Here is a 9978-nt window from a genome sequence, read left to right as displayed (position 1 = left end):
TCTTCCTGGGCCATGGGCAGGTTCTTTTCTCTCTGTTGTTTTTTTCTCTCTCTCTTTGTGGCCTGCACCGAGCCTTTCTCAGCTGCACAGGAGCCCAGTTTGAGCCAAGTTTATGGTGGGGCAGAATAGGAGATTGGGAAATACAGCTTCTGCTCAGCTTCCTGAGGTACATACATCTTGTGCTGGGGCACATCTGTCTCTCCCTACCAGCAGACAGCTGATCTGCCACTGCCAGCCTGAACAGGAGATGGGAGAAGCAGAGAGGACCTGTCCCCATCACTCTTGTTCTTAGCGGGGACAGCAGCTGGCAGCAGTTGCCCAAGGGCTGGGCAAAGCTTCCTCTGCAGGCTGGAATGGAGGTGGCACAGGCCTCTGGCTGAGTCCCTTCTCTGCACCCTTGGTGGCTGGAGAGGGCTGGGCTGTGCTACTGCCCCAGCTGCTGCTGACTGGAGGGAGGAGCGGGGGCAGGACTGCAATGTTTACACAGCTTGTCAATATACTGCAAATTAAGTCCCACCAAGGGAGACAGGCTAGGTATTTCCAGCTGGGGGGTTGGGAGGAGGGATTTTGACCAGAATGGGTCCTGGAATTTGGGCTTCTCGGTTCTGGTGTGGTTCTGCTTCAGTCAGCTGTGCTCTGGATCTGGCATTGAGCACTGTTAAGCCAAGGCCACAGAAGGTTAATGGTGCTGCTAACAGTGTTATTGATGCCTGATGATGCAAAGAGAAATTGTCAGGACTTTGCAAGTTGCTTTCCCAGGAATGGAGCAATCAATGATGAGGAATGTTGTACTTATTGTAAATTCAGACTCATGCTGATACGGCAGCTTCCTTCACAAGGGTCACTGCATGCCTCCTGTTCCTGTAAATATTTCCTGTTCCACGAAGTTGCCATAGATCACCAAGAGTTGATACAAATAATTAATTTTAGAAAGGATTTAAATTTCTCATGCTTTGAAGAATAAGAGGTTTTGAATACAGGCTAAGTGATCTTCTATACAAAGTGATGTAGGAGATCAGCAGATTATTTTTGTTTGTGTTTGTGCTGCAATTTTCAGTATTCCTTACCCCAATGTACACTGGAACATCAAAGACTGTTGGAGGAGGATTAAATAGACCTCAGGGTCAGCCAAACCCAACCATGCCCACAGATTGGTGGTGTAAATCAATACATCAATTCATTCAGCATGAAAATCAGAGTGCTGACATTCATTTGCAATGCTTACTCTAAAGGACTGATACTCAGTAATTTTTTATAAAACAAAAGAAGTAAAAATAACTGTATTTGATAAGAATTTTAAGGTGTTATATAATTCTTAAGCAAGCTGGAGAATACCAAAATTTTGTTTTGCAAGAAATACTCTTTTGAGTACAGCTGATTTACCAGAAAAAAGGCTGTTTGCTTAGGTTTTTTCCATAACTCACACAATTTTTCCTGTTAGAGACTTGTGCTCTGCATGGAAATCAGGAGAGAGGAGCCAAAACAAAATTAGCAAGAATTAAAAGCACAGCAATTACCTTGTAACAATTACAATCTCTGTAAGCAAGCATGATGCATCCCAGCAGGTACCTGCCGTTACATCGCTTACTTCTGCTTAGTATTGAATAAAACTTGCTGCTGTCAGCCTTGGAGGGACTTCTCTCTATCCAAAGTGCTCAGCTGAGGATAGAGAAGCTGTGTGTACTTCTAGCAGAGGTTGGAAGAGCTGTCATGTCACCTGACTGCTGGGATTTTGGCCCATCAGCCTTCCACAGATCCATCTCCCTTCCCAAGATTTCATAGGTTAGGTTATGAAGGCAGCACATACCCAGCTGACTTGTGCCAACAATTCCCAGTGCCAGCTGTCGTGGGCTTGTGTTCCAAAGAACATTGTGAAGGGATTGCCCCTCCTCATAAACCCTAATTTGGAGATATTTGCTAAATGCCTGGGCTATGCATTTGTCAAGGATTTATTAGTCTGCTGGCTGACTGATGTGTGAAGTGGGAACCACTTCCTTTTCTCCCAGACTCCCAGATGCTAGAGGCTTAGAATACTCATATCCTGCTGAGGGGGTTGTTTTATACATAACAGCTGGCCCTGACTTATTTTTTATCCTTCTGCCCCTGGATACCTTCAGAGATTTTAGTCTCACAGTTTCTGTGGGATTTAGTGAGCAGCTTGTCATTTCTGAAGCCTACTGCAGGATAACCACTGTAATAAAATAGCTCTGGGACAGAAACCACCCTCTCATTTCCAATGCCTTGTGTTGTTTTCTCTTTGATTCCCTTCATTATCCTCAGTGACTTGAGAGATGAATGGACCATGATTTTGATCTTGCAGATTAACTGAAGGCACAAATATTGTAAGAGAGAAAAATCTCTTGAATCTCACCGACAAAATATTCTCAAATAAACACCTATTTTCTCTCCCCATTTTTCCCCCTCCATGATTTTAAAGGATTCTGACTGCAAGGAGCCCTCAGGTCTGAAAGAAGGTAGGTGAATTGATGGATAGCTTTTAATCCTTTATTTGTTATGTGTTTGGCACCTGGTTTCTGGCCAGCCTGGCTGATTAACAGACTTGCTGTCACACAGCTGACCAAGAACAATATCTCAAAAATTGAATTAAAAAAGGTGGGGGAAATGGGTATTTATTAAAGTAGTTAACAGTCTTGAATCCTCCACACTCACTTACACAGAAATATAGCATGACTAGCCTGATCTGTCTGGGCACATGGGAGAACAGGGAAGTTTGGGTATGTTTTCTCACTTAGCTCTGCCACCATCCCCCCTGCAAGTGAAATTCAGCTTGAAATCTGATGACAATCTTAAGTCTCACAAATTAAATAAGACTTCCATGTACTTGCTGTCTGCAGAGGACCATTTCATCCTCCCTAGCTCTGGATAAGTAACTGAAGTCTAAATGCTTAAAAATATCATGGCTCTTAGAGGTAATAGAATATGTGGTCCCTACAGTGGTCAAAACCCTGTTTAAGCAGCTGAGCTCCTTTTGCTTACATGGTGTGAAATAAGCAGCACTGCAGAGAGATGCCTCTTGCAATAGCTGGACTGAGTCTTAAATCCAGCTTCTTCCCAGGGTGGCAAGGAGGAATGTCCTGCTGCTCTGCTGCAGCCCTTCCTAAGCCTTTTGAGATAAAACAGGAATGGCATTCCTGGCAGGAGTGCAGACAGCACTGGGTAGTGCAAATGAGCACTGCTTAGTCATGTGGCACAGTCACACTCTTCCAGTCACCCCAAAGAGGTTTCTGCTGCTACAAAAGGCCTCTGGAGAAATTGCTGAAGGAGATTTTGTAGCAGAGATGAGAACCAAGGGCTTCTCCCCACTTCAGGCAATCTAGCCAGTTTTCTTCACAGCTTCACAAGGAGAGACATGGAGGAGACCTGTGCAGAAAAAAGCCCTCAGTCTGGTGGTTTGGATGCTCAGAGGGGAGGAAGAAGTCCTTGTTGCTGTTTGTTCCTGCCAAAGGGACAGTGGAAGGGACCTCCTCTCCTGTGTCTGGGACTATTGCTCCACTTGCTGACTCCTGCAAACACTCCAGCACTTTCAGTATGTTAAACACAATGGGTGTTGTATTTTGCAATGAATTTTATCCTGTTGGGATAAGTGACATGGACTCTTAGAAAGCTGCCCCAAAAACTGGCAGGTGAAGAAATAACCTACCTGGAGAGGAAGGAGTGCACTGGGTGCTGAAACTCCTCCTCCTCACCCAGATGGATGAGCTTCAGCAACATATATCCAAGTGTCTGGAGAATGTTAGAAGAAAATGATGAGAGGGAGGACCTTGCAGAACAAGGTGCCAGGTGAAGCAGAGTCTCAGATAATGAGATTTTATGTTTTTCATGCCTAAATTTCCCCAAGTTTCAAAGAAGCTCACATGCTTTTTCTCATCCATCTCTTAAAATTTGCTTAGCAGTGTTCTGTGCATTTCACCTTCTCCAGCTGAATTCTGCTGGAAGCCACTAGTGGTCAGTGGTGGAAATATTAATTACTGGCAGCTTATTTTATAAGCCACAGGGAGCCAGACAGAGACAATTCCATAACCCTAAATTATAAATAATGTATTATCTAATAGAGATGCTGAAGTCCCTTTAGGCTTACAAATCAGCCAGTTAATAACTTTTTGGCTTAGACGTACTGAACACTGTAATAACCTGATGTCATTTTGAACACAGCAATTAAGTATTCAGTTTACAAGACAAATTGAGACTCATTAGAGTCAATCAGGGAGAATTACACAAACTTAAATTGCAGATATTTATCACAGTTTCTCAGAAGAAAATTTTATTAGCTATTTTGAAAGAAAAAGATGCTGCTTTGTTATTCTGTAAAAGTACTGCCTTCTTTATAAAGAGCTTCTAATGATCTCCTGTTCCAATCCTAATGTTTTTTGGTAATCTGACTGCACCATGTCATTATAGACCATTGTGAAATTAGAAAGTGAGTGTGACAAGTAGATCACACTGGCAATTTCTTAGCAATTTATTTTAAGATTTTGCAATTGTGATGTCTAGAAGGAGGCAAAACTTTATTTTAGATAATGCAATAGGAACTGACTTAGAAACCAGTGACTTCCAGTACACTGGACAGAACGAAACCAAATAACCAAATAAACAAAGAAAAAACAACAACTCAGAAAAAGAAATAGTGAGAATTTATATGCTTAGTTCATCATGTTTGCTTAAATTAGAAAATGTTGGGAATTTTCTAGTACTTTAGAACTCATTAACATAAGTTATTCGAAAACCACTTAGTTAAATACACAACACATATATTCAATTATTTATGATTGCAATTTTTAATGATTTTAATACCACCCATCTCTGTAAGCTTTGTACTATATTTATCTTTTTTACAAGATTGACTAAGCTGCCAAAAGCCAATTACCAATTGGGGTAATACTAATACTTTGTAGCAGAGGAATCAGAATAAAAGTATTTCCATTTAGGCAAGGGTTTCAGATGAAATATTAAGTAGCATCATGGCTAAATTTACAGAAAAAAAACCAGGCTGAGGCTGCTTTTCAGAAACTTTCTTAATGTATTTTCCCCCCTCAATTTCTTTACAACACAGGAGCCCAATGCTATTGGCTCCACCTATAGCACTTGGGGGTCTTATGGCATTAAGGCCAATTTTTATTATCAGTTAAATAAATCACAGAAAGACTCTATTAATTCCTAACCTTTGCATCATTATGAATGATTGACAATAAAGCTCCTGTTTCATCTCCCTGCTTTCAGTAACAGCATGTTTCTCTTCTAGGTTATTTGGCATCATTCAAGTTTAGGCTGAGAGGTTGTGTTCTTTGTGAAGACGTAATTTACATGAGCATTTCTTGAAATGTCACAGTCAACTTCAGTTTCATTAAAGCCCATTGGTATTACAGACAACTGGAATTTGCATTCAAGTAACAGAGCAGAAAGGTTTGCAGAGAAAACAATCTAAAATTAAGTAGTTTTACCTTAGAAAAGTAGTTACCTTCCATAGGAAGTTTTGTCTTCATTTTCTTTATTCCATGCAGAGAATTAGATGTAAAGACTCTGAGATAGAGAACATGCTATGATGCAGACTGTCTGCACCAGAGAGTTTATTACAAAATTTTGTTCCAGACTTTATGTATTTTCTGGAATTAGCTACCATATGTCCTGCTCCCAGAAGCATTTCAGGGTAGTTTATAGAACAGAAAAAATTTTACAGTTGATGTTATTTGTATGAGACAATAAGCAATTCCAGATTCTGCTAGTTGTTTGCTAGACTTTTTGGGACACATTTTACTTTTGATAAGTCTTTTCCAGTTTGACAAGTGAAAAGTGGGATTTGGTTAGAAGAGAAGACTCTCAATCCAGCTAACATACTGGATGTGGCCAGGCTGGCCAAATAGCTGATTTCTTCCAGGATTTCAGAATCTCACTTATCCACACTGGGTCATTGGCTGCATTTCTGCCCTGGGAGAACAACTTTTCAAGACAACCACTTTCTACAGGTCTGAATTTTATTTCCCAGTGAGCCTTTTTAGACTTCAGCAACCACCAGAAAATATCCCTAATGCAGCCAAGATACTTGCAGTTCCAAGAATATCACAGTACAGAGCTGTGCATTGTTCTGTTGTAGCTGGATCACAGCATTAGCATTTCAGACAATTCCGTTCCAAAATTCTGAGACTACTTGTACTTCTAATCTGAATTTCTGCTTTGCTTATATTACCCTTCCTAGTCTAGATATACAGAAGAGGGAAAGTAACCAAAGGACCAAGTGAGTTGCTGCAGATAGCAGAGAAGTACAATCAGCCATGACCAGAATCTCATTTAGTGCTGCCTGTATTAGCTTAAATTAGATTTGCAGCATTATTTGCTCTGTTTTGTTATACAGTATTGTTAGGGATTTGGCAGAGGATTTGTTTATGTGACAGAGAGCAGAATTATAAATAGCAATGTTTTGTTCGTACAGGTGCTGTTTCACAAATAAAATGACTGCAGGAGAAACAGAGTCTGAAAATAATGTGCCACATATCTGCTTTCAAAATGTATTAATTTATAACAACAAGGCAGGTCAGCATGCATTTTCAAACAGTTCTTATAAGACTTCCAATTCCCCCAGACAACTTGAATTGCCCATGTGGAGATGAATCATTGCTGTCCTTGAAAACTTCATATGCCAGAGCTGGTGGAAAGCTGTGCTGCCAGTCATCCCAAAGGGCTTCTTTCTGTGAAGTACCCACCAACTAAGAACACTGGCCCCTTAGAAAGCTTTCCTGCTTCACAAGTTTTCCTATTTAGCAAGCAAAACAACCTCTTTTATCAAGTTCTCCCAAAGACTGAGATGCTCCCTGCTGCCTCTGTCTGCAAAGACTGATGCACATGTGGGCCCTTTTTCCCTAAAGCTTTGTTAGAGGTGTGAGATTTTCTTTGAAATAAATTCTGCAATTTGAGAGCTGCTGTGAGGCAGTACTTTGAGACTTGGAGGGACTGGTCTTCTTGGTGTATGTTTTACTCCTGATTCTAGGTCTCTTGGGTGTTGGAGACAGTGTTAGAGTGTTAGAGTTTAGGTGGCAGACTCACAGGGATTTATCCAGTCAATTACATCTGGAGAGAAAGAAGTAGAAAGAAGAACTGTAGAAATTTTTAATTGCTATTTGCTTACTCTGTGAAGCAGGCATGACTGCAATGAATAGGCTGGGCGAAATGTAAAGTAGTTAATTGACTCCACTGGTGATCTGTGGTGGAATTTGTATCTATTGATCAGGAACAGAAACAAGCAGAACAGGAGACAAAAGAGGAAAATAGTCTCTGTTAAAACCATTTGGAGAGTGCTGAGAGGTCTAGTAATTAGATGTACATCTAAGCGGGGGCAGCTGTTTGCCTGGGATTGTTTTTAGCTGTGTGACTTAGCTACTTGGTCATGTTATATGGCAAGATAATACACCCACAGAAATGCTTTGAATTGTAGGAAACTTCTAGTCAAACATGTCACAGTAGTGTCTCAAGGCAAATTCCAGCTAAGCTTTAAATAATGTTTTGCAAATTACTTAGGATGTCATAAACAACATTTTTCTGGTTTTAATGATACTGAGAAATCATAAGTAAGCCTTTGCCTCTCTGGTGGTAACAGACAGGTGATTGAGACACTGTTTGAAAATACTGTCTCATATACTACTCAATATGGATAATATTTTTTTTCTTTCAGCAGTATATTGAGGAGCTGTGTTATTGCTCATAATGGGATTTGTGATATTAGAGTGGAAATTGTACCAGTAATTACTCAGGTCAGAATATCCTGAAAATAGCATTTCTCAAATCCCAATTAACTGAACTGAATGATGATTCAGAGCTGTGTACAGGATATTATTGGTGACCTATAGAAATGATAAATGTATAATATTTCTAGAACATTTAGGCCATCAAATACTCAAGCAGTAGAAACATATTTATGATTATTTCCAATAGGAGCAGTAAAAGGAAGTATTTAAAACAACAGGTTTTAAATATGAGATAGACCTTAGGGGTTTCGAAAACAGCAAATTCTAAGATAAAACTACTTTTTTGGAACAATTTAAAAGCTGAGATAATGCAAATTCACTATTAACATTGCTACAGCAAATATAATTTTTCCACATTACACAACACACAGATCAGCAATCATTGCAATATTAAAATCAAAGAATAAACTAGAGATACTTAATAACTTCATGTGTATCTACTTAATTGAACAAGGTGCCTAAGAACATATATCCTAACACTAAGCATTGCAGAATTGTTGTGGAAACCATTGCAAAATGACATGCACATATAGCTAACTGTTATTAAAAAAACCCAAGCAAAAACCCTCAACAAAAGCATTAAGAGTAATACTTTTTAATAAGCTCTGGGGAAATGACACAAACCCAATTTCTGAAAAACTGGTTATGCCCTTATTTGGAAAAGGGCTGGATTTCATGCTTCAGTGTATCAAAGCAATTAACTAAATTAGGCAGAAAAAAATGTGTCCAGGAATTTTATAATTGGGCCTATGCCATCTGCAAAGTAGTTCTGGTCCCTGTGAAACTGTCTTCTCCCACAGCTTTATGGGCTAGAAATGGTATATGTAGCACATATTGGTTGCTAGCATCAAGTCTTTATCAATGTAATTCCAGACTGGGTTTCATAGAAGTGCACAAACTGCTGAAATATTTGAAGGTTGTTTGACCAGTCCTGTTCAGCTGCAAATCTACAAATCTTTACATACAGGACTGGTTTACTAGTGAGGTTTGACTTCTATTTTTCCACTCCTAAATGTGAGGAGTGAAACCAGCTCAGGTTGTACAGGTCACTCCTGAGGTCACTTCACGAGTCCATTATATGCAGGAGGTTACCACAAGGGCTAATGATTATCTTGGCAGAATTATAATCCTTGAAGCATCTCACCAAGAGCAAAGGTTTCCTTTGGTTTTAAAATGGTTGGCACAGGATATCTGGCACAATAGGAAGGGAGTGGAACATGAGCTTCTCATGGCATTAGTAGAGCTTCTTTTTCAAGAAAGATCATTGAGACATTATGAGTCTGTACCTAAAAGGATTTCTAGAAGCAGTGATTCATACATCAGAGCAGTCCCTCCAGCACATACATGAGTTCTCTATTCCTATTTTAAAAATTTCTGAAGTGTAAAAAGATTTCTTTAACAAATCTGATTTATGCTAATATATTGCAGCATTTGAGGAAATCTCTGCAAGATGTAGACTTGTCTACATAGGGAAAAAATATTTCTGGTTGCAGTGTGTTAGGTTGTGTATGAAACCAAGCAAATCATGAAAACATAGTGCATTTTCCTTGCTATATTTCTGTCTGACACTGAAAATGTAGATCATGCGATAAAGGTACTTCTGACCCACACTTTCAAGTTCTATTTTTAGAATCCTCAGGCAATAATTAAATTTAAAAACTTTTGAGGATCCCTTTTTTGTATCTTTATGATACTAGGAAAGGTCTAGGAAAGTTTGAGCATGTGTAAAACCAGTCCCAATCCTAACTGGACACAGATTTCAGACTGGATTACAACAATTTACATAGCAGTTGGGAATGAACAGTGGATTGAAAAGTCCTTCTTTACTGGACAGAAATTCCTGCTCACTCCTGGTGGTTAACCTCATTTTACAACCTTCTAATTGTAATATACTCTGATCCTAATGGTCTTGCTTGGACTTAAAGCTCATTTTCAAAGCCAAGATAGATGGGATGTAAACCAACTTTCACTGTTAGGTAATACTGTGTGCTACTGTTCTGTGAGATTACTTAGGGATGTTAAACTGACATTTAAATTGTGACTACTTTGGTAAGAAGTCTGAAGATGTGAGACAGAGTAACACCTTTGATGCAGAGAAGTGGAAAAATACTCCAGCTAATGTTGAGTGAAAGCCATAGGATCCCAATGGCTTCAAAAAGTACAAATTCCCTTAGAAATTTGGATATTAAGAAATTGTGCAAAAAAAGCAACACAAAAACTAAAA

Source organism: Agelaius tricolor, unplaced genomic scaffold (genome assembly GCF_023055355.1).
Source record: "Agelaius tricolor isolate 1412-34295 unplaced genomic scaffold, bAgeTri1.0.p SCAF_1, whole genome shotgun sequence".
NCBI lineage: Eukaryota > Metazoa > Chordata > Aves > Passeriformes > Icteridae > Agelaius > Agelaius tricolor.
This window is presented reverse-complemented; position numbering follows the sequence as displayed.